We start from the raw sequence: 25,380 nt of genomic DNA on the forward strand, positions 1-25,380 counted from the left end.
AAGTCACCCCATTTTGCAAACTACACCCCTCAGGGAATTCATCTAGGGGTATAGTGTACATTTCAAACCCCCAGGGGTTTCACCAATTTTGATACAAGTGGGCAGTGAAAATGAAAAATTACATTTTTTTACACAAAAATGCAGTTCTGGCTCAAAATTTTTCATTTTCAGAAGGTATGAAGGAGAAAAAGCACCCCAAAATCTGTGCCCCAATTTCTCCCGAGTACGGCAATGCCTCACATGTGACCAAAAAATACCAGTTGGGTGCATGGCAGGACTCAGAAGGGAAGGAGTGATTTTTGGATTTTGCAGCTCAGATTCTGGTGGAATGAATGGTGGGTGCTATGTTGCACCAATACAGTGGAACCCCCCCACAAGTCACCCCATTTTGCAAAGTACACCCCTCAGGGAATTCATCTAGGGGTATAGTGTACATTTCAAACCCCCAGGGGTTTCACCAATTTTGATACAAGTGGGCAGTGAAAATGAAAAATTACATTTTTTTACACAAAAATGCAGTTCTGGCTCACAATTTTTCATTTTCAGAAGGTATGAAGGAGAAAAAGCACCCCAAAATATGTGCCCCAATTTCTTCCGAGTACGGCAATGCCTCACATGTGACCAAAAAATACCAGTTGGGTGCATGGCAGGACTCAGAACGGAAGGAGTGATTTTTGGATTTTGCGGCTCAGATTCTGGTGGAATTTTGGTGGGTGCTATGTCGCATTAGCAAGACCCCCCAAGCACCAATACAGTGGAACCCCCCCACAAGTCACCCCATTTTGAAAACTACACCCCTCAGGGAATTCATCTAGGGGTATAGTGTACATTTAAAACCCCCAGGGGTTTCACCAATTTTGATACAAGTGGGCAGTGAAAAAGAAAAATTACATTTTTTACACAAAAATGCAGTTCTGGCTCAAAATTTTTCATTTTCAGAAGGTATGAAGGAGAAAAAGCACCCCAAAATCTGTGCCCCAATTTCTCCCGAGTACGGCAATGCCTCACATGTGACCAAAAAATACCAGTTGGGTGCATGGCAGGACTCAGAAGGGAAGGAGTGATTTTTGGATTTTGCAGCTCAGATTCTGGTGGAATTTTGGTGGGTGCTATGTCGCATTAGCAAGACCCCCCAAGCACCAATACAGTGGAACCCCCCCACAAGTCACCCCATTTTGAAAACTACACCCCTCAGGGAATTCATCTAGGGGTATAGTGTACATTTCAAACCCCCAGGGGTTTCACCAATTTTGATACAAGTGGGCAGTGAAAATGAAAAATTACATTTTTTTACACAAAAATGCAGTTCTGGCTCAAAATTTTTCATTTTCAGAAGGTATGAAGGAGAAAAAGCACCCCAAAATCTGTGCCCCAATATCTCCCGAGTACGGCAATGCCTCACATGTGACCAAAAAATACCAGTTGGGTGCATGGCAGGACTCAGAACGGAAGGAGTGATTTTTGGATTTTGCAGCACACATTCTGGTGGAATGAATGGTGGGTGCTATGTTGCACCAATACAGTGGAACCCCCCCACAAGTCACCCCATTTTGCAAAGTACACCCCTCAGGGAATTCATCTAGGGGTATAGTGTACATTTCAAACCCCCAGGGGTTTCACCAATTTTGATACAAGTGGGCAGTGAAAATGAAAAATTACATTTTTTTACACAAAAATGCAGTTCTGGCTCACAATTTTTCATTTTCAGAAGGTATGAAGGAGAAAAAGCACCCCAAAATATGTGCCCCAATTTCTTCCGAGTACGGCAATGCCTCACATGTGACCAAAAAATACCAGTTGGGTGCATGGCAGGACTCAGAACGGAAGGAGTGATTTTTGGATTTTGTGGCTCAGATTCTGGTGGAATTTTGGTGGGTGCTATGTCGCATTAGCAAGACCCCCCAAGCACCAATACAGTGGAACCCCCCCACAAGTCACCCCATTTTGCAAACTACACCCCTCAGGGAATTCATCTAGGGGTATAGTGTACATTTCAAACCCCCAGGGGTTTCACCAATTTTGATACAAGTGGGCAGTGAACATGAAAAATTACATTTTTTACACAAAAATGCAGTTCTGGCTCAAAATTTTTCATTTTCAGAAGATATGAAGGAGAAAAAGCACCCCAAAATCTGTGCCCCAATTTCTCCCGAGTACGGCAATGCCTCACATGTGACCAAAAAATACCAGTTGGGTGCATGGCAGGACTCAAAAGGGAAGGAGTGATTTTTGGATTTTGCAGCTCAGATTCTGGTGGAATTTTGGTGGGTGCTATGTCGCATTAGCAAGACCCCCCAAGCACCAATACAGTAGAACCCCCCCACAAGTGACCCCATTTTGCAAACTACACCCCTCAGGGAATTCATCTAGGGGTATAGTGTACATTTAAAACCCCCAGGGGTTTCACCAATTTTGATACAAGTGGGCAGTGAAAAAGAAAAATTAAATTTTTTACACAAAAATGCAGTTCTGGCTCAAAATTTTTCATTTTCAGAAGGTATGAAGGAGAAAAAGCACCCCAAAATCTGTGCCCCAATTTCTCCCGAGTACGGCAATGCCTCACATGTGACCAAAAAATACCAGTTGGGTGCATGGCAGGACTCAGAAGGGAAGGAGTGATTTTTGGATTTTGCAGCACAGATTCTGGTGGAATGAATGGTGGGTGCTATGTTGCACCAATACAGTGGAACCCCCCCACAAGTCACCCCATTTTGCAAACTACACCCCTCAGGGAATTCATCTAGGGGTATAGTGTACATTTCAAACCCCCAGGGGTTTCACCAATTTTGATACAAGTGGGCAGTGAAAATGAAAAATTACATTTTTTTACACAAAAATGCAGTTCTGGCTCAAAATATTTCATTTTCACAAGGAATGAAGGAGACAAAGCACCCCAAAATCTGTGCCCCAATTTCTCCCGAGTACGGCAATGCCTCATGTGTGACCAAAAAGTGGCAGGACTCAGAAGGGAAGGAGTGATATTTGGAGTTTGCAGCACAAATTCTGGTGGAATTTTGGTGGGTGCTATGTCGCATTAGCAAGACCCCCCAAGCACCAATACAGTGGAACCCCCCCACAAGTCACCCCATTTTGAAAACTACACCCCTCAGGGAATTCATCTAGGGGTATAGTGTACATTTAAAACCCCCAGGGGTTTCACCAATTTTGATACAAGTGGGCAGTGAAAAAGAAAAATTACATTTTTTACACAAAAATGCAGTTCTGGCTCAAAATTTTTCATTTTCAGAAGGTATGAAGGAGAAAAAGCACCCCAAAATCTGTGCCCCAATATCTCCCGAGTACGGCAATGCCTCACATGTGACCAAAAAATACCAGTTGGGTGCATGGCAGGACTCAGAAGGGAAGGAGTGATTTTTGGATTTTGCGGCTCAGATTCTGGTGGAATGAATGGTGGGTGCTATGTGGCATTAGCAAGACCCCCGAAGCACGGTGAAATTATGAACCTAATATTCCATAGATGTGTGGTATAATTTAAAACACTCCTTTATACATAGGCCGGGTTTGTCGGGGCAAGTGTCACACTGGAAAATAGTTTGCTTTCTTATTCCCTTTTTATAGCAAACTTTGCACCTTTTTTGTGTCCTGCCCTTTTTTCCAGTGGAGGGGATTTCATCAGGAAAATGCTGCCCTGGTACAATACGGGGGCCAGTACTAGAAGTACTGGGGCCCTCTGCCTGCTGGTTCCCAAATATTAGGCCCTTTATGACTTCCTCTTGAAAGTGCATAAATGTCCCCCTCTGGCCGGTAGAACGGAATAGCACGTAAGCGTTATACAGTGCCATCTGGATGATATACACGGCCACCTTCTTGTACCAGATTTTTGTTTTCCGCAGGGCACTGTACGGCTTCAGTACCTGATCTGAAAGATCCACTCCGCCCATGTACCTATTGTAATCCAGGATACAATTAGGTTTTGAGGTGTGGGTACTGGTACCTCGTACAGGGACGGAGGTGGTACTGTCTCCGTGAATTGTTGTCAGTATAAGGACATCCCTCTTGTCCTTATATTTGACCAACAACATATTTTCGGTGCATATTCCCCTGCTTTCACCCCTTCTCATTACTTGGGCAATGTGCGTTTTTGGGAGGCCTCTTTGGTTCTTGCGCACAGTACCGCAAGCTGCTGTACCTCTTGAACCAAGGGCCTTAAACAGGGGGATGCTAGTGTAAAAGTTATCCACATAGAGGTGATAACCTTTATCCAGGAAGGGGTGCACTAAATCCCAGACAATTTTCCCACTAACACCTACGAGGGAGGGGGGGCATTCTGGCGGTTGAATTCTTGAATCCTTCCCTTCATAAACCCTAAACCTGTGGGTGTACCCTGAGGTGCTTTCACACAGCTTATACATTTTTATGCCATACCTTGCCCTCTTACTGGGAAGGTACTGGCGGAATTTAACCCTTCCTTTAAAATGTATAAGGGACTCGTCGATACAAATAAATTTTTCAGGGATGTACACCTCTTCAAATTTGGCACTGAAATGATCAATGACCGGCCTGACTTTGAATAGCCGGTCAAAGGTGGGATCATCTCTGGGTGGGCACTGTGCATTATCGGTGTAATGTATGAATTTAAGAATTGTCTCAAATCGAGTCCGGGGCATGGCCATACGGTAAAATGGAGTACTGTACAGAACATCTGTACTCCAATATTGCCTAATTTCTGGCTTTTTTACTATGCCCATATGAAACACCAGACCCCAAAACGTCATCATCTCTACTGCATCTACAGGGGTCCACCTAGCAAATGATGACGTGGGGTTTTGAGCAATAAACTGCTGGGCATATAAATTAGTTTGGTCCACCATTAAATTTATAAAATCATCAGAGAAAAATAATTTGAAAAAGTCAATTTCTCTGAGACCTGTGGAATCAAATTGGATTCCTGGCATGCCCAAAAACTCAGGAACCTGGGGCTCAAAATTGTCTGGTGGTGGGGTCCATACTAGATCAATTATTGGGGGGGGAATCTCAGCTGATCTACGGGGGCGTCTTTGAGGGGGTCCCTCATCAGCAGAGGAGGAAGAGGAGCTTAAGGCAAATCCTTCAAATTCCCCGCTTGCATCACTGCCTGTGTCAGAGTCAGAAGCAAGCATGGCATATGCCTCCTCCACTGAATACATTCTCCTGGATGATTGGGAGGACATTTGGGAGGACATTTGGGAGGACATTTGGGATGCCATTTTTATTTTTGTGTTACCGGTAGTGAAATGTTTCAACACGTGTATAGTGTAGGGGGGGGCACAAACTTTATTTCAATCCGGGGGGTATGTAGTGTGTAGTGTGTATGTGGTGCAGAAAAAAAAAAAAATGCTTTATACCAATAAAAAAAAAAAAAATGAAGGGGTTAAAAAAAAAAAAAAATGAAGGGGTTAAAAAAAAAAAAAGGAAGGGGTTAAAAAAAAAAAAGGTCCTGCGCCAAAAATTGAGCACAGATGTTGGTCAGTAACGTCTGTCACTGAACAGCGCTCAAAGGCAACAGGAATTTGATCAAAAAAAAAAAAAAATAGATCAACCCTGTGCCGAAAGAGATGATCAGTGATGTACGTCACTGATCAGCGCACAGCGGCCACAGGACACCCACAAAATCACAGTGTGTGTAAAAAAAAAAATTAAAAAAATACCCCACAGCACACACACAAAAAAAAAAGGTGATCAGTGATGCGACACTGATTACCAGTGAGGTGCAGCAGGTGCACAACCTTTGGTGCAACTGACAGGTATATATAAAAAAAAAAACCTCTGTACCCCCAAAAAAGTTGCTGATCACCTCAGATATAGTGATCAGCACAAAAGGCGGGGACAGCAGACACAAAATTTAGCACTCTCTATCACTATCTCTCTCTATCTCTCTATCTCTCACTATCTAACACTATCTAACACTCTATGACACTGCAGCAGCAGCACTCACAGGTATATCTATATATAAAAAAAAACCTGCGCCCCCAAAAAGTTACTGATCAGTTAATTTATACTGATCAGCACAAAAGGAGGGGGCAGCAGTCAGTTATATAAAAAATAGTAGCACAATCTGTCACTATCTCTCTCTATCTCTCTCTATCTCTCTCTCTCTATCTCTCTATAACTATCACACTGCAGCAGCACAAAATATAGCACTCTGTCAGTAGGCCTCTCTCTCTATCTCTCTCTCTATCTCTCTCTCTCTATCTATAACTATATCACACTGCAGCAGCACAAAATATAGCACTCTCTGACACTATCTCTCTCTCTATCTCTCTCTCTATCTCTCTCTCTCTCTCTCTCTCTATCTCTCTCTATCTCTCTCTATCTATCTCTATCTATCTCTCTATCTATCTAGCTAATACTAATACAGTGCAGCAGCACAATATCACAGTATGGCACAATTATTGCACAGGATCCAGGAAGCAATCAGCAGCGATCAGGTAAGTATTGCAGCAAGTATTTCTGGTCAGTATGGCGGCAGGGGGGTACGGTGACCGCACTGCACGCTTTCCAGACCGGAATGGCGTCTGCAGTGCAGTCACCGTTAGTTTAAATCTCCCTCCTTGGCTGTGATTGGTCCGTCGGTCCGACGGACCAATCACGGCCTTTGGGGGCGGGCGGGGTGAGGTGGGGTGACACCAGTGTCACCCTTACACCCCGCGGTGATTGGTGCTGTACTTTACAGCACCAATCACCTCTGATCCCGTGTCACCGGCGAACGTTATTCGCCGGTGACACAGGAAAACGCTGTGAATGGCTGTTCACACTGAACAGCCAATCACAGCGATCGCCGACGGGGGGGCGGCATCGCAGCCCCCCCGGGGCATGCACGGACATGTCTGCTGTCAGGGACAGCAGACATGTTAAAACTGTCACCGCGTCTATAGACGCGGTGACAGTTTAAATCCATGACGTACATTTACGCCATGTGTCGGGAAGTGCTTCCCGACCATGACGTAAATGTACGTCAAATGTCGGGAAGGGGTTAATTATCTGACAATCTGCTGCTGGTTCCTATTTGTGTGAAGAATAACCTTTTCTTGCTACCAGTTACTACATATCAGGAACAGATACATTAGTAGAAATTATTCTTAATTATTGTAATTTTGGCATTTGTGTTTTCTTTTGTTTTTTTTTGTTTTTAAATTGCATGTAATTGTCATTCTCATCTTTTTTCACTAGTATCCAGTGTATACATTTTTAACTTACTGGGCAACTGAGATATTGGATCCTTACTTGGTACATAGAATTGAGGCAGATACCCCTTTCACATCGCAACTAATTACCGGCAATACGAACCGGAAAAAAAGCAGGGTTCTTACCGGTTCGTTGCCATGTTGCTGTGCAGTGTGAACGGGTTAAACGGGTGGAGCGACCCGTTTCCCGTTCACACTATGGAGGAGGAAGCGCTTGGAGCAGCGCTAGCTCTAAGCACTGCCTCCTCCCCTGCCCCCGATGATGCGTCGACTCCCCGCCGCACCCCTGGATGACGTCAGCGAACCAACAATAATGCCGATGCGCTGAGGGGAGCATGTTCGGCGCTTCCTCGGTCTCCGGAGCGGTCACTGTGCACCGGCTGCTGGAAACCCCTGGCTGCGCGTCACCTCCTCCGCACCAGGACTCCCGCTGCTGCCTCTGGCCCCCTGCCACACGATGTGTCTCTCCCTCTGGTGGCCGGGCTCCGCGAGCCGTCGTCAGTCACCGCCGGGTCAGTGCGGGGATCGTGAGTATATTATCACAGCGCCGGCTACGTTGTCAGCGTAGCGTAGCGTAGCCGAGGGCCGTGATAATACACAAGTACCCATGCTGGGATGAGAGTAGGATTGAGACTTTTATATTTGATGTGTATTTGATTGTAAACTATTATGCCTCAATTGATTCTATGTACTGTAGAAAAATAAATAATATTTCTTTATATAAAAGTATCATGCATTAACTCATTGTGTGGAAGTAAGCAAAGTTTTCCTAAACAAATACAGTTAAATAAAATGAATTCAAACTAATTAAAGAATTTAGCCAAGCCGCAGTGATTATACATTTTTGTTCTGCACACATGCATACATAAAAGGGGATTTTTGTAAGAACTTACCGTTCAAATCCCTGTCTCTGAGTCCATCCTGGTGACATAGCTAACATGGGATGTAGGAGGGTCCGCAGGAGCAAGGCACCCTTCTGCATCCCAGCATTCCTCAGTTCAACTTCTAAAGCACACTAGGATACATTACTCAGTACAACGCCTGAACATATTAATATGCACAACTCAAAAATAACCAAATAACATGACAATACATGAACGGTATACACTGAGCGTAAAGGAGGGATCGCTGTGTCACCAGGATGGACTCAGAGAAAGGGATTTGAACGGTAAGTTCTAACAAAAATCCCTTTTTCTCTGTCATCCATCCTGGTGACACAGCTCAACCATGGGAAGTTCAAGAGCCGGTCCTTTGGGAGGGTACGTTCAGGCTTGCAGTTCTCATCACTGCTCGCCCAAATGAAGCATCCTCCTTTACTCTGTCTACATAGATGCGCAAAGCACGAACCATGTCCAATTTCTTCAGCTTGTCCCTATTTCTGGCCTCCTCTGGAGGACAAAACACCGGAAGTACAATCTCCTGGTTTAAATGGAAAGGTACTTGTTTCCTAGCACGGCCACAATCTTGTCCATCGTGTACCTTAAAGTTAAGGTACACGATGGACGCGATGGACCCAAGTTCCTTTGAAATCAGGTCCATTTTGCCGGCAAAGGCAAAATCGGGAGCATCGCGTCGGTCGCGTGCATTAACATGGCCCGCGACGCGACCGACGCGATTTTGCCATAGGCTTCAATGTTAAAATATTTTTAACATTAAAATCGGGAGCATCGCGTCGGTCTTGTGCCATTATAATGGCACAAGATGAGATGGACTTGATTAAGTCCATTTTACATAGCAAACAATGTGAAATGGGCCAATATGACCCATTTCACATTGTATATGGCCCCGTCATTGTTAAAAAGTTAGGCAACCCCATTGTGAGCGTTACCCCACGATTGACGCCAACCCGAAGCGTGGCGAGCGCAGCGAGCCCGCGAGGGGCGGCGGTGCGCGTCCTCTGACCTTTTCATACCCCTACTATCCACGTCGGCGTGGAGTTGAGAATATAAAGTGTGGCGAGCGCAGCAAGCCACCGAGCCCGAAGCGTGGCGAGCGCAGCGTGCCCCGCGAGGGGACGCGTATACCTGTGAAGTTATACGCGTGCGCTCGCCACGCTTCGGGCTCGGTGGCTCGCTGCGCTCGCCACACTTTATATTCTCAACTCCACGCCGACGTGGATAGTAGGGGTATGAAAAGGTCGGAGGACGCGTACCGCCGCCCCTCGCGGGCTCGCTGCGCTCGCCACGCTTCGGGTTGGCGTCAATCGTGGGGTGCCGTTGAGGGGGTCCCAGGGGCCCTATTCACATTTGATTCAATGTAAAAATCGGGTCCATCGCGTCGGTCGCATCGCATGCGATGCGACCGACGCGATTTTTCCGACACGATTACCCCGATACAAATCGGTGTGGCCGTGCTAGGAAACAAGTACCAATGGAAATTCGACACTACATTAGTTAGAAACTGTTCTAAGTACAGCCCTGTCATCATAAAAAACAAGAAAAGGCCCCCAATTCTGAAACTCGCCTAGCCAAGGCTATGGCTAACAGAAAAGTACGTTTCCAAGAAAGATATTTAAGATCAGCCGACCTTAAAGGCTCAAATGGAGGTTTCTGTAGAACCGACAATACCAGAGACAGGTCCCAAGGCGCCACCGGCTGCCTATATGGGGGTTTAAGTCTCATTACTCCCTGTAAAAAAGTCTGTACTTCTGGCAACAGAGCCACCCTTTTCTGAAAGAATACGGCTAAAGCAGACAGCTGTACCTTTAAAGACTGCAGGCTAAGCCCCGCTGAAATCCCATTTTGGAGAAACTCCAAAAGTCTAGTGACCTGGAACCTAGAAGTGTGTCCATTCTGACGTTCACACCACCTGATATAGATTTTCCAAACCCTATGATAATTAGCTGCCGACACAGGCTTGCGAGCCCTAAGCATGGTTTGGATAACAACACCTGAGAAACCTTTCTTCCTTAATAAGGAGTTTTCAAAAGCCAGGCTGTCAAATTGAGCCGAGCTAGGTCCAGGAGTAGAAACGGTCCTTGTTTGAGTAGGTCTGGTCAAAGAGGAAGACGCCAGGAGTCCGTCGACAACCTCAGTATGTCTGAATACCAAGACCTCCTGGGCCAATCCGGGGCTATCAGTATGACTTGTACCTCCTGTGTCCTCACTCTCTTGAGGACCCGAGCAATCATAGGAAACATAGCTAGCAGCAGGAGAAGCACAAACACAACTTTAAGAGCTATGTATGCAAATTCTAGGAGCTTAGGAAATAAAATCCCAGAACTAATTGCAATAATGACAAGGGATGAACTGGATATTGTGGCTATTACAGAGACATGGTGCAATGAAAATCATGACTGGGACACAGCTATACCAGGATATACTTTATTTAGGAAGGACAGAATGGGAAAAATTGGAGGAGGGGTTGCAATATATGTGAAAAAAAATATAAAGACTACCTTAATACAAAGTATTGAAGACAAAACGGAGGCCCTTTGGGTGACCATAGAAACAGGGGAGAAGGCGATTCTTCGTATAGGGGTGATCTACAGACCACCAGGTCAGGAAGAGGAACTAGACAAGAACCTATTGCAGGACATCAATAAAATGGCATTAAAAGGAGAGGTGATAATCATGGGAGACTTTAATCTACCTGATGTAAACTGGGAGCTGCCTGTTGCAAGTTCCACCAGAAGTAGGGACATGCTGAATTCCTTGCAAGAAGCATCCCTCCAGCAATTGGATAGGGATCCCACTCGTAAGGACGCAATATTAGACTTAATACTTACAAATGGTGACAGAATTTCTGACATAAATGTAGGTGAAAATCTATGATCCAGTGACCATCAAGCAGTATGGTTCAAAATAAAGACAGAGACCGACTCATCGCACACAAAAACAAAGGTGTTAGATTTTAGGAAGGCTGATTTTGTAGAGATGGGAAACTCTGTAAGGGATTCTTTGGCAGAGTGGAAGTCTAGAACGCCACCTTTCTAAGGTACCCGTATCAACCATCTAAGTGGACCACCTACGGCTTCAGATATTCCAATCGGGATAAAGATCACCCCCGTTATCAATTTGGAGGAAGCAACGTAAGGGACGGGACATTACTTGTCTGGAGGATTTTACATCACATCTCTTCCCCCCCTCTCTCCCCACTATGAACTGTGGGTCCACAATAAGGTGATATCTGATCATGTTTACTGGATGCAGCAACCTTCATACACCTGTTCTTTTTAATGATATGTTTTATGCATACTTTTGCTAATTTTTACTGTTACAATTGTACTAATTAAAAGTGTTTTTTACATTTATCATCAGCCTCTTTCTGCCATCAATCTAGCGCAATCATATCCCTCCTTTTTCCATTGTTACATATAGGGACTGACAATCCCTTTTTTGATTGCTGCTGGCATAGCAACTTACACAGTCGCCCCATCAGTTACGAAAGTACCTGTTTTGTAAAGATAGCATAGGTGCCTTGCTCCTGCGAACCCTCCTATAGCCCATGGTTAGCTGTGTCACCAGGATGGACGACAGAGAAATGTATTTATTTATTACCAGTTTCTTATATAGTGCATTCATATTCTGCAGCGCTTTACAGAGTACACATAGACATTCTAGGGTTCATTTTTATTGGAAGCTAGTTAACCTACCAGTATATTTTTGGATTGTGGGAGGAAACTGGAGTACCCGGAGGAAACCCACGCAAACACGTGGAGAATATACAAACTCCACATAGTTAGGGTCATGGTGGGATTCAAACCCATGACCTCAGCGCTGTGAGGCAGTAATGCTAACCATGTGATGCCCCATACATACATATCACACAACACTGCATACATACATACACAACAGAGGACAGAAGGAGATTAATCATTGCTGGGTCCATGCAAGCACCGAGCTGCTGCTGCTGCTGGGGATCCACATGGCTGCTCAGTAGCTCCTTCTGCTGGTGTTTGTGGTATGCAGAGAGCTCTGTGCAGCTGTGTGTGCATCTACCTTGCAGCAGGGGTGGCCACCGGACAGTGCAGAGAAAGACAAGCCTGTCTCCATCTCTAAAAACAGATTTAGGGCCTTATTCTGGTCCACGCGCAACGCAGCAAAAATCGCAGCGTTGCCTGTGGATAAAACGTCGCCAGCCGCTCGCAGTCTTGGGCGCAGGGGCCAAATCATTTGATGGCTGGGCAAATTAGCTGCCACTGCGCTCGCCACGTGTAACTACAGATAAGATGGCATGGTGCGCACACTCCTGCAGATGAGTCACAACGTGACGCGTACGCACGAAGACGGACACAGCTGCAGCACTCCCTCTGAATCAGCCTGTAAGCATCTAGATAAGATGAAGAGCGACACAGAGGCTGTTTTGTTGGTCTCCGTATAAAAGATTCATAAATGATACTAAGGAGTCCTTATGTCTGCACATCAAACACGTCCTTTTAAGGAGTGGCACAAGGTATCCAGCGATGTCTAATTACAGCACACAGATGACAGTGTGAGATCCATCACTACAAACTAACATTCCCGGGATCATTCTCACAGTTGTCTGCCGGCTTGTCAATAAGGTGATAACACACTTTCTGCTGAGGAAATGTTATCTTGCCAAATGGGATGCAGGCTAATTGCTGTCATACATCCGTTCTGCACAGATAACTTTTAAAAAAAGAAGAAGAATGAAATAGAATCTAGAAGTTCTGTGCACTTTGCAACTGCAGCCATAGCGTCCGCCATGGGGCCTGATTCAAACATGATCGCTGTGGTCTGAATTGGCTCCCCCAGCTGATGGTGGGTGTTTGCACGTGTGCAATTATGCGCATGTGCAAATCCCCACAGCGAGCGCCTTCGGCGAGTTGTACACTCGCCGGGGAGTTTGCCACATGATGGGCAAGCAGGGGCCGTTTGGAGGGGATCGGCCCGAGTTTTATGGGCGTGCCCACAAAAAAACGGGTATGGATCATTGGATAGGTCCACAAGCATTGGGTCAACACAACTAGGAAGACATGGGGTTAGGTCCACAGGGTCATTGGGTCAACACAACTAGGAAGACATGGGGTTAGGTCAACAGGGTCATTAGGTCAACACAACTAGGAAGACATGGGGTTAGGTCAACAGGGTCATTAGGTCAACATGGGGTTCTTCACTTTTTTTTGAGCGGACATGTGCCGACAGGCGGTATTTCATGCCCTACCATCCACTAGGGCGCGGTGGGAGAACAATATAGTGTGCCAATCGTAGCGAGGAACCGCGCCCGAAGCGAGGGGACGTGGTGTAAGCATACACATCGGATTGCACTGTGCCGCAGTGATTCACTCGGCAGGACGGCGCGTTTGGCGAAGCGGCAGGGCAGGCCTGAATCGGGCCCCAAGTTTGGCTAGTACCCGTTACTAATATTACTGTGCATTTCTGAGGGGCCACAATTGGGGTGTGGATGGAAAGGTCTATTGTGTCTTGATAAACAATCACAGGTAGACACCAAAAGGTGGACATGCAAAAGGTTGACATGGTACAAAAGTCGGCGCAAGCAAAAACCATCAACATGAAAAGGGTTGACACAGCATAAGGCCAACATGACTTTTTCACGTTTTCTTGTGTCAATGTCAACACCTGAAAACATGGACCCCCAATTAGTGCAATGCTCACCACATGTCCCCCATACTTTGCTGTCCACGTGGATAGCAATGTATGAAATAAGGTTAAAAACTGGGGGGAAAATGGGAAAAATACAACCTTTTCTTGTATCAAGCTTTTTCACGTAGACCTTTTTGCTTGTGTCGACCTTTTGACCAGGTTGTAGTGGACATTCTAGAAGCATGAGATGTACTAGCCAATACACTGTATATATATCACAGGGCTGGGCTGTCGGGACACAGTCGCGGCCGTCCTTGTTTCTTATACAACAAAAGCATCTGTGACTTATACTAATGCCCCTACAAATCCCTACCATGGGACACATCCGAGTGTCTGAGATACCGCATTGCCGTCTGCTTGTGGCCTCCTGTATCAGCAGTGGTACGCAGGGCCGGTGCCACCACTAGGCAGCTTTCGGCATTTTCCTGGGGTTCACCGGCCACTGGAGGGCGGCACTTGGGAGCAGCCCCCCCCCCCCTGGATCGAAGTGAGCGGTAACCACACCGCCCCCACCCGTGGAACGATTCTATGGTGGCCTCATCCCCCAACCCCCCCCCCCCCCCTGCCATAGAGCGGGTGAGCAGTGGGGGCTGGTTGCAAATCCACCCACATCCCCCGTGGAGTGGAGCGTCTCAGCGGCAGTGGTGCCCGCAACAACCCCCCCCACCTGGGGCGAACCAGCCCTTGTTGTACGTCTGTGTATGCAACCATTAACCGTCAGGTGAGCAATGCAGCTGTGACACTCCCTTCACCTTAATACCAGAGACCAGTGATTTTCACCCTTTTTCAACTCGTGGCACACCAATCAAGATATTAATATCGCCAAGGCACACCATCAGACCCCCACAGGAAAAAAATACATTGGAACCCACAGGGAAAAAAATTAACATCTCATTGGCCCCCATATGAAAAACCAATCACACTGGTCCTCACAGGTAACAAAAATAAAATACATTGGCCCTCACATGAACACATGAGTGAATAACAGTTGAACTGGTGGTGGTGGTTGTAGACTGGTGTGGAAATCTCTATATCTGGGGGCACACTTGAGAACATCACAAGGCGCACTAGTGTGCCACGGCACAGTGGTTGAAAAGCGCTGCCATAAACTGTAAGCTTGCGGGCAGGGCCCTCCAACCTCTATGACTGTCTGTTCGTTTTATCACGGTTACAATTGTACAGTGCAATGGAATTTTCTGCGCTATATAAGAAACTGTTAATAAACAATGTATGTGCATGATCACTCAGCTATCAGGAAATATACGCCCTGAAAATGGCCATGACATACATGCTTTTCTCCAACCACTCCCGTTACCACCTAGGCACGCCCGAGCTCCCACCGCCCACAGTCCTTTCGCTGTATGTTTGCATACACATCCACTCGCATGCGGCCGAACGAAAGAGCGATAATTCGATGTTAGCTCACCATCAAATGATTTATTTTCGATTCGCTAACAAAAGTAATTCAAGACTGACTTTTATTGTGGCCGGAGATGGCCGAATCCGGGGCGGGCGTTGATGTCATGTGATGTCAGCCGCCTGCCTCGAGCAGGCATCGACCCGCCTGTCTACGCACGGCGTGTTCATGGTGCATCAACCGTTTTTGTGGACATGCTCACATTGGACGTACCCCTATGCCCACCCCGCCCACCCCACTGGCATCCCTCCCCGGAGCGAATGGCCAAAGCCATTCACTTCCGGGGTTTGCTAATGCGCAAACACCGGGTATGGGGATAAATTTGGACCCTAACGAATGGGTCTGAATTGGCCCCTTACTGTGAGTGGGATCCCAGCGCCGCCCTCGCACACTATGATCGCCGCACGTACGCAGGTTGTCGATAATCGCTCTGTTGCGTGTACATCGTACAACCTCTATACGAACAGAACGTAGATGCGTGCGCAGTGCTGCTCATCAGGTGCATGCGCGTATGAGAAAACGTGCGCCAGATGCAGGAATTTCAGCATGAGGCCAAGATTGCAAAGGGGGGGGGGGGGGGGGCAGATGACCCCACTAGGAGAGAGAATCCTACTTGTGAGTCAGGTGACAACCAGAGTGGGTGAAGTGAACCGTCGGCCATCGATGGTCATGGCTGTGCAATCCACAGCAGAGAGCAGGTGGCTTCCCGCCATCGATGGCAGAGAAGGTGGAAATGTTTCTGAATGTTGTATTTGGAGCTTTTTTTCAATTGCATTTTAGGCTCAGTGGTCCTTGTCCTACGTTTAGTATAAGATCACTCCCAGATGTCAATCTCCCAAGCGTTCATTAAATATAACCCGGTACTTGTGTATTTTGGCGGCGCCCATCGCATCGCATACCATAACGCATACGATGGTATGCGATGCGACGCGATATCGTACGATAGTGCACGATGGCATACAATTTTGAAATTGTATGCCATTGTACATGGCATACGATGCCATACGGTTAAACATTGTATAAGCACCCTAATGGGTGCTTATACAATGTAAAGCACCCAAATGGGTGCTTACAATGTTAAATGCACCCCCACGCCACCCCCCCACTATAAACGTGAACCCGAAGCGTGGAGAGCGCAGCGAGCCCTCGAGGGGCGGCGGTACGCGTCCTACGACCTTTTCATACCCCCACTATCCACGTCGGCGTGGAGTTGAGAATAGAATAGTGTGGCGAGCGCAGCGAGCCCGAAGCGTGGCGAGCAGACGCGGATACCTGTGAAGCCCGCGAAGAGACGCGTTTACCTGTGAAGGTATCCGCTGCGCTCGCCACGCTTCGGGCTCGGTGCCTCGCTGCGCTCGCCACACTATTCTATTCTCAACTCCACGCCGACGTGGATAGTGGGGGTATGAAAAGGTCGTAGGACGCGTACCGCCGCCCCTCGCCACGCTTCGGGTTCACGTTTATAGTGGGGGGTGGCGTGGGGGTGCATTTAACATTGTAAGCACCCATTAGGGTGCTCAAAAGCATGATCGTATAGGGGGTCAAAATCGCGTCGCATCGCATTGCATGCCATCGGGTGCATGGCATGCGATGCGTTCATCGTACGACGGACATCGGGGGCGCCGCCAAAATACACAAGTACCTATAACCCTAACTCAGTGCTTAGATCATGATCCCCGACTATCATTATTACTAGACTACAGCATATATATATATATATATATATATATTTTGTTTTTGTGCCTGTACACATATCGTTTATCACCCAGGTGCAGCTTTAAACTTCAATCCATCCAGCTAAATTGTGTGACCCTGCGCCAGTAGCGAATACTGCGGTCAGTCAGGAGGGCAGGCTGCTCTGAGGTGAGCTGACCGGGATAATTGCAGTATTTTATGGTTTAGCCAAGCGGGAGAGCTGATGTAGTGCCAGACATTGCATGGTCGGGGAATACAGAGCTTTAGATTTACAATGAATCACCATAGAGAAGACATTGACAGTGTACAGGACAGAGGAACGGAAGATTTCTATTTACAACACTCGATCAGATGTCAGTTCCTATCTCCCAAGCGCACGGCGGGTATTGTTACTGTGGCGGTGATTCTGGTTCTTCTTTAATGGACAAAACCATGCGCATGCACATTAGCGGTAACGGATACATTGCTGGCGCAGGTGAAGATTTCTCCCTACGGGCACGGCTGTAAATGAAATCGTAGCCGTGCACATAGGTGGGATTTTCACCCAGGCATGGCGGGATGGGGCGGCGTTTACCTGATTGCTTGGGCTCCGACTATACACAGCCCAGCAATCCGTTCTGAATCAGGCCCCAAGAACAGAAATGCACTGAATAAAATGGCCCCTGCTCCCGCCCTTCAAATTCAAACCCCGCCCATTATGTAAATAGCGTTTTATAGGAAAGATTTTCAGCCTCCTGAACATCTCTCGCTCTTTGGAGAAAATAGCTCAGTGTGTACGCACTACTTTGGTGACAGATATATTTATCAGAGATTTTGGCAAAGTCTTTTGAAATGAAAATCTCTGAGTGTGTATGGGCCCTAACAAATGGAGGTGACTGGGTCCAGCTTTATTAAAGGCTAGAAACTGGCATATTATCTTACATGATATTTGCCTTAGCAAAAACAAAAAACTATTTTCGATGCATCAATATTTTAAGTTTTTTTATTTCATTATTTATTTGTTAACGGAAATGCGATCCACCTGGAATCCCTTATATTCTTTTCTATTGTGATTTCACTGTGAGATATTGAAAACGATATATGTGTATAATTAATCTGCAATTGTTTTTATTAATCAATTTGGATATTTTTGTGTGTTCACATAGTGATCCTGCTTCTGTACAGTGCAGAAACTTTTTTATTTTATAAGTGGTGTCACTGACGCAAAAACGGGATTAGGGCTACCGGAGGTGACACCCCCTGTGTGTTGGAAGAGCTGCTAAAATAATATTTTTTGTTAAAATGTTGAGTTATATCCAATTCACTGTTAATCATTTCCAGTGACGTTAACCCCGTCATCAGGGACACACTGACATACTGTACACTACACAAACCCACACATAAATAGCAGCAAACTCCACCCCCAAGCCTAATCAGGACTCCCTGTACTCACCACCTGCCATCAGGTGAGCACGCCATGCTGACCACTCTGGAGGCCCATCTCAGCAAGTGCTATGTTACCGTGGCGCACCCAGGGATTATGTACAGACTGTGTCAACATTTGGGTAAAAAAAAAGAAGAAGTGAAAAACCCCATGTTTAAGTTTTGGCTGTCGACCTAACCCCATGTCGTCCTTCAGTCATGTCGACCTAATGCTTGTCGAACTAGTTGGTGTTTGTCTAATGATCCATAACTGACATAGCATGCTTTATGATTTCCGATTTTTGTCCTATATCCAAACTCCCTTTTACGGAATATGAAAATGTATATTTGGGGATTTAGATGACCTATACAACTGCCACTGACCCATTTATATTGTAAAGGCATATTACAGTAGATAGCAATAATGTTTGTTACATCAATTGGGCAGTGCGGATGGTGTAATGGTTAGCATTACCGCCTCACAGCACTGAGGTCATGGGTTCAATACCCACCATGGCTCTAACTGTGCGGAGTTTGTATATTCTCCCCGTACTTGCGTGGGTTTCCTCCGGGTACTCCGGTTTCCTCCCACAATCCAAAAATATACTGTTAGGTTAATTGGCTCCCCCCCCCCCCCCCAACAAAAAAAAAAAAAGAGAATTAACCCTAGAATGTCTGTGTGTGCATGTGGTAGGGAACATAGATTGTAAGCTCCACTGGGGCAGGGACTGATGTGAATGGTCAAATATTCTCTGTAAAGCGCTGCGGAATCTGTGTGCGCTATATAAGAAACTGCTAATAAATAAATAAATCAATTTAGCAAAAAATCCTTTGGGATTGCTTAGACTGAGTATGTCAGGATTTGCTCCATTGATCAAGAAGCAACATATAGCGTTCACCTTAAATACTTTGTTCTGCCACTTATCTGTTGACTAACACTGAACCTAATATCTGTTTTTACATTTTTTAATCAAAAGTCACAATACATTACCCTTCGTTGTGGCACTTTAAGAAAAGGGATCATCAACAACTAAACACGGATCAGAAAAAAAAGCAAAGTAAATGGTCTACAGCATGATGGTCTACATTGGGTTTTTCATGTTTTTTTTACCCGAATGTCAACACAGACGACATGGACACAGTTTAAAGTGCACCGCATCACCTTGCATCGCTCACTGCGCTCACTCGGCACACAATATTATTCTCCCACCACAAACTAGTGGTAGGGCATGAAATACCGCCTGTCGGCACATGTCGGCTCAAAAAACAGTGAAAAACCCCATGTCGACCTAGACATTGTTGAAGTAATGACCTCTTGAACTAATGACCTTTCGACCTAGAGCCATGTCGACCTTTTCCCATGTCGACCTAATGACTGTCGACCATCATGCTGTAGACGAAATGACCGCATCCCAAGTAAATAAATATTTTTGACATGACCATTAACCAATGACCCAGATATTTTGTCCCATAGAAACATATCTCATATTAAATAGAAAAAATAATAATACATTACCATTAGGGAACGCTGAGACACTGATGATTAGAAAGAAGATAACTGTCATCCATACATTGTCTTCTTGGCTTGTGTTCTCCCTATACATGAAAAAACAACATCATGAAAAGGAGACGTGTACAATTGACACCTGTCAGTCACTTGACAAACTTTCACCTGAGCATTCTATATTAAAAATCTCTGTTGGAAATATTACACTGGTGTTGAGTTTGTATGTTCTCTACTTGCTAGCACAGAATTCTGGCCACAATTTAAAAACATACCGGGCAATTAGAATGCCCCCAAAATATTAATAACCTAGGGGGTGATTCAGGTTCATGAGATAAATTGCGAATCGGGTCCGGGTTTGCGCATGCGTATCGGCGTAAATATGCATGTGCAGACCAGCTGTGCTTTCGGAGAGTATCACACTAACCATGGCGTTCGCACACAGCGGGGCGGGCAAGGGGCTGTCCCATGGGATCGACCAGTGTTTTCTGGCATACCCACAAAAATGGTTCTTCAACACAGGTAATGGCAATCATTAATTATGGGAGAAGTCTAGAAACAGAGCAAGGTGTCCCTCCTGGAGAGGGTCATGGTGGGAGGTATGCTGTTCAAAACAGGTGATGACAATAATACATTCAGAGAAAAGTCCAGGAGGACAAGTATCATGCTTGCCTACCTGACTTTCTCCTTCAGGGAGAAAATGCTCTGTTTCTGGACTTCCCTGGTAATGTATGATTGCCATCACCTGTGATGAAACACCTTTACCTAGCTCACCACAGGTGATGGCAATCATACATTACCAGGGAAGTGCAGGAACAGAGCATTTTCTCCCTGAAGGAGAGGGTCATGTAGGCAAGTATGTGGTAATAACACTGCAGCTCGTGTGGTCACCCCAATGTGGCTTGACGTCACTTGCCCACTTTAACAGACCGCAGACCCCGAGTCACATGACCCCGCCCCTCACCTCGTCCATCTCCGGGCAGCCTCAGGGTCGGGGGTCAGATCCTTTCCATCACAACCAAATCACACTCGCACAGAGAGAAACGCTGCCCTGCTTTTGGGAGGAGTTATGGCGTCACTGCCCAGCATAGAGACAAGAGCGGTGGCTTGTTTGTCACATGACTGTCCCTACTCGGGGGACATCTTGGATGTGGCAAATATGCACAATGAACAAAATCATATGTGCACTCAGTGGCGTCACGAACGGTACCCTCCAGGGAGGGGGGTGATACTAGTGACACCAAGCGCTGCAGTCTCAGTGCAGTCACTTCCGCACCATAGCGCAGTGCCTGGTGCCCCTCTCCCACCCTGCGTCCTCTCCCATTCAGTGTCCTAATCACAATATATACCTCTCCCACCCTGCATTCTCCCTCTTCCTCTGTCCCTCTACCCAATATGTCCTAGGACCTATTCACTCCTTGCATCCCCCCTCTTACCCGCCCCTCTCCCACCCTGCATCATATCCCCCTCCTACCCTCTGCGTATACCTCCTGTTGCCTCATGAGAGAAGGTCCATATGGAGGGGGGGTGTAGGGTTACCACCTTTTTGTTGAGAGATTCCCGGACAGTGGCCCGCCCCTTGACACACCCACAGACCCGCCCCCATCACGCCCCCAGCTCCGCCCTTTGACCCGCCTAATGTTGATTTTTTTTTTTAACCTTTGCTTCAATTTCATTCTTGATTTTGCATACCATAATGCCAGTTACATGATACATCATACACAGTAATGCCCATTACACGTTATGCCACACACCGCGATGCCCATTACATGTTACGCCATACACTGCAATGCCCATTACATGATATGCCAGGACTAAAAACGTTCTTTTGTAAAGGAGGAACAATATAGACAGTGCGCGCCGTAGGCGCGCGCAAAAAATTTTCAACATAAAACTGATTACACGTCACACACCCATTACATGGTATACAAAATGCCATAGTATACCACATGCCATAATGCCCATTACATGTTATGCCACACACCATGATGCCCATTATACATTATGCTTATTATTTGTTATGCCAGGACTAAAAAATAATTCTGAGATAGGGACAACACAGGCACAGTAATGCTGATTACACATCATACACCTATTACATAGTATACCACATGCCATAATGCCCATTACATGTTACGCTATACACTGCAATGCCCATTACACGATATGCCAGGACTGAAAAAGGTTTTCGTAAAGGAAGAAAAATAGACAGTGCGCGCCGCAGGCGCGCATCAAAAATTTTCAACATAATGCCGATTACATGTCACACACCCATTACATAGTATACAAAATGCCATAGTATACCACATGCCATAATGCCCATTACATGTTATGCCACACACAGTGATGCCCATTACACGTTATGCCCATTACTCGTTATGCCAGGACTGACATTTTTTTAAAGTAGGGATAACATAAACTGTGCGCAGCAAAAAAAATCACCATAATGCCGATTAAAGGTCGTATACCCATTACATTGTATACAGTATACCACATGTAATATTGCCCATTACACGTTATATCAAACATTGTACCGCCCATTACATGTTATAGCAAACACCGTGATGCCCATTAAACATATGCCACACACAGTTATGCCCATTAAACATATGCCACACACCATTATGCCCATTACACGCTATGCCACACACTCTATGTACCCCACTATTGCCAGGGAGGGGGCAGATGATAGGTACCCCAATACTGTCACATGATTCCCCCCCCCCCCCCCACCCCATCACCATTACCTTTTAGGATCAGCTCCTGCGTGACCTTGTTAAAGCCCTCCTGCTGGCAGTTGTGGAGTTGAAGCAACAGCTGCACTGGGAGTCTCCAGCCAGGTAGGGACGAGGGCAGCCTGGGTGCCCGTGGGTGGCTCCTCTCCATGGCTCACCCCAGGGTCCCTCACTCTAGAGACACATTGCAGCTTGCCTTGCAGTCCCCTGTGCTGCCAGGATGCCCGGGCGTTATTTCAAAACAGGTTTCTGTGCAGAGTCAGGCGTTGACCGGACACTCTCTCCCCGCCACGCCGCGGGCCGCCCTCCCGCCACTAACTTCCTCCTCCCGGAACAATCACCCCGCTCTCACCACAGACACGAGCGCGACCTCGGTCACACACCGTCACCTGGCTCCGGATCTCCGACGTCCTGTCACTCACTCCGCATCTCCGGCTGCTCCTCACCCGGCAAAACGAGATTTGTAAAAGCCGCGGACTGTCCTGCACATCACACACAGCGCTGCCGGTATCTAGCTGGCTTTCTCCGGCAGCGCTGCGCAGGATCTCCCTCAGGTCTTTAGTTCCCGGACATTGTATAGTCCGGGAACGCCACCCCTCCGGACTCCGGACACCCGGTCTAATTACCGGACTGTCCGGAGTAATCCCGGACGGGTGGTAACCCTAGGGGGGTGCAAGGTGTGAATAGGTCCTATTCACACCTTGAATAGGACCTATTCACACCTTGCCCACCCCCATGCCACCCCCCACTATATACGTGAACCCGAAGCGTGGCGAGGGGCAGCAGAGTTGATTTTATATAGTGCAGGGTTGCCGACCCTCCCGAAATTTCCGGGAGTCTCCCGAAAATCTGGGCTCCCTCCCGGCCCCCCGGAAGGGTGGGCAACCCTCCCGGATTCAGGGGGGACCCCCGCAGTCCCCCGGATCGCGGCATTAAAATGCCGCAATCCTCGGGTCTCAGAGGAGGCGGCGGAGCTAAAATGACACAATTGCATCATTTTAGCCCCGCCCCCTCCACGGAGATCACTGAATTCGCTGGTTTACCAGCATGGGGGTGGGGCTTAGTGATGTCACGCTTAAGCCCCACCCCCTGAGCGGCTACTAATTCTCTCCTCTCCGGGCTTCTCCCGGAGAGGAGAATGAGAAAGTCGGCAACCCTGATATAGTGTGGCGAGCGTAGCGAGCCACCGAGCTGTGAAGTTATGCGCCTGTGAAGTTATGCGCGTGCGCTCGCCACGCTTCAGGCTCGGTGGCTCACTGCACTCGCCACACTTTATAAAATCAACTCCATGCCGACGTGGATAGTGGGGGTATGAAAAGGTCGTAGGACGCGTACCGCCGCTCCTCGTGGGCTCGCTGCACTCGCCACGCTTCGGATTCACGTTTATAGTGGGGGGTGACGTGGGGGTGCATTTAACATTGTAAGCACCCATTAGGGTGCTTATACAATTTTTAATCGCATCCCATCGCATTGTATGGCATTGTATGCCATATACAATGTCATACAATTTTAAAATTGTATGCCATTGTACAACATTGCGTGATATCGCATCGCCAGGGGTGTAGCTATCATAGGTGCAGGGGGTGCAGCTGCTATGGGGCCCAGAGCTGAGAGGGGCCCACTTTGCCTGTCAAAGTATCATGTGTTGTATACATTTTTCAGCTTCAGGTGATAAATAGGGGCCCATACAAACTTTTGCTATGGGGCCCACATGTATCTAGTTACCACACTGCGCATCGCATACCATCGTATGCCTTATGGTATGCGATGCAATGGGCGCCGTGATAATACACAAGTACCTAAATATATGTATCCATCCTATATAATAAAAATCGGTACTTGTTTCCTAGCATGGCGCCCGTCGTAGGTGATTGCATACCTTAAGTTAAGGTATGCGATGGACGCGACCGACGCGATTTCAAGGCTATTTTTAGTCTTTTCCCCGACAATTAAAAAATTGCGTCCATCGCATGCCTTAAGTTAAGGCATGCAATGCGACCGATGCGATTTTACACAGGGAACAATGTTAAATGGGCCAATGGACCCGATTTTTCATTGTATACCCACCCTTATGGGTATTTTACATGAGAAATGCTCCCCTATTGTTAACGCCACCCCACGATGAACGTCAACCCGAAGCGTGGCGAGCACAGCGAGCCCGCGAGGGGCGGCGGTACGCATCCTCCGACCTTTTCATACCCCCACTATCCACGTCGGCGTGGAGTTGATTTTATATAGTGTGGCGAGCGCAGCGAGCCACCGTGCCCGAAGCGTGGCGAGCGGACGCGTAATACCTGTGAAGTAATGGATAGTGGGGGTAGTGGGGGTATGAAAAGTGGGGGATAGTGTGGGTATGAAAAGGTCGGAGGACGCGTACCGCCGCCCCTCGCGGGCTCGCAGCGCTCGCCACGCTTCGGGTTGGTGTTGATCGTGGGGTGGCGTTAACAATGGGGGGACATTTGACCCATCAAAAATCGGGTCTCAGGGACCATTTTACATTGATTCCAATGTAAAAATCGCGTTGATCGCATCGCATGCGATTTGGTTGCATGTGATGCGATCGGCGCGATTTCAGGGGGGTCCCGATGGACACAATTTTTATCGCTCGCGCCGTGGTAGGAAACAAGTACCTAAAAATCGAATGCTGCACATCAGCTCTATGGGGGGAATTCAAGTGTTGTGTTTGCTGACTGCCACTAGATGGAGCCTGATGAAGCAATCCCATGTTGCCGGTGCTGACATTACTGTTATGTTGTTACATTGGCTGGTAACTACTAGTCTCTCTATGAGCTGGATGTACGAAACAAAAAATTCTGTAAAAACCCAGGTTTCGGGGGTTTTACCGCGTTTTGAAATGCATTAACCCCCCCTTCCTGCG

General features: G+C 47.0%; 1 protein-coding gene across 4 annotated transcripts in view; it reads right to left on the reverse strand.

Annotated features, from left to right (window-relative positions):
- The window catches only part of LOC146042371 (uncharacterized), a 36,598-nt gene extending 15,318 nt beyond the window's left edge, over positions 1–21,280 (reverse strand). Inside the window, exons 1-2 of one of the 4 annotated variants that reach the window (XM_083162344.1) lie at positions 21,255–21,280; positions 19,780–19,859 (exon numbers count right to left, since the gene is read on the reverse strand). The gene's annotated coding sequence lies outside the window, so the exon portion shown is untranslated. Of the gene's footprint in view, positions 1–19,779; positions 19,860–20,194; positions 20,468–20,567; positions 20,589–20,731; positions 20,881–21,254 lie in introns of those variants that run through there. The other 3 variants (XM_083162342.1, XM_083162345.1, XM_083162343.1) reach the window with 3 other exon arrangements.
- Positions 21,281–25,380: the final 4,100 nt, after the last annotated feature.

This window comes from Crinia signifera, chromosome 19, assembly GCF_055691185.1.
Source record: "Crinia signifera chromosome 19, ASM5569118v1, whole genome shotgun sequence".
In the NCBI taxonomy this organism is placed as follows: Eukaryota; Metazoa; Chordata; class Amphibia; order Anura; family Myobatrachidae; genus Crinia; species Crinia signifera.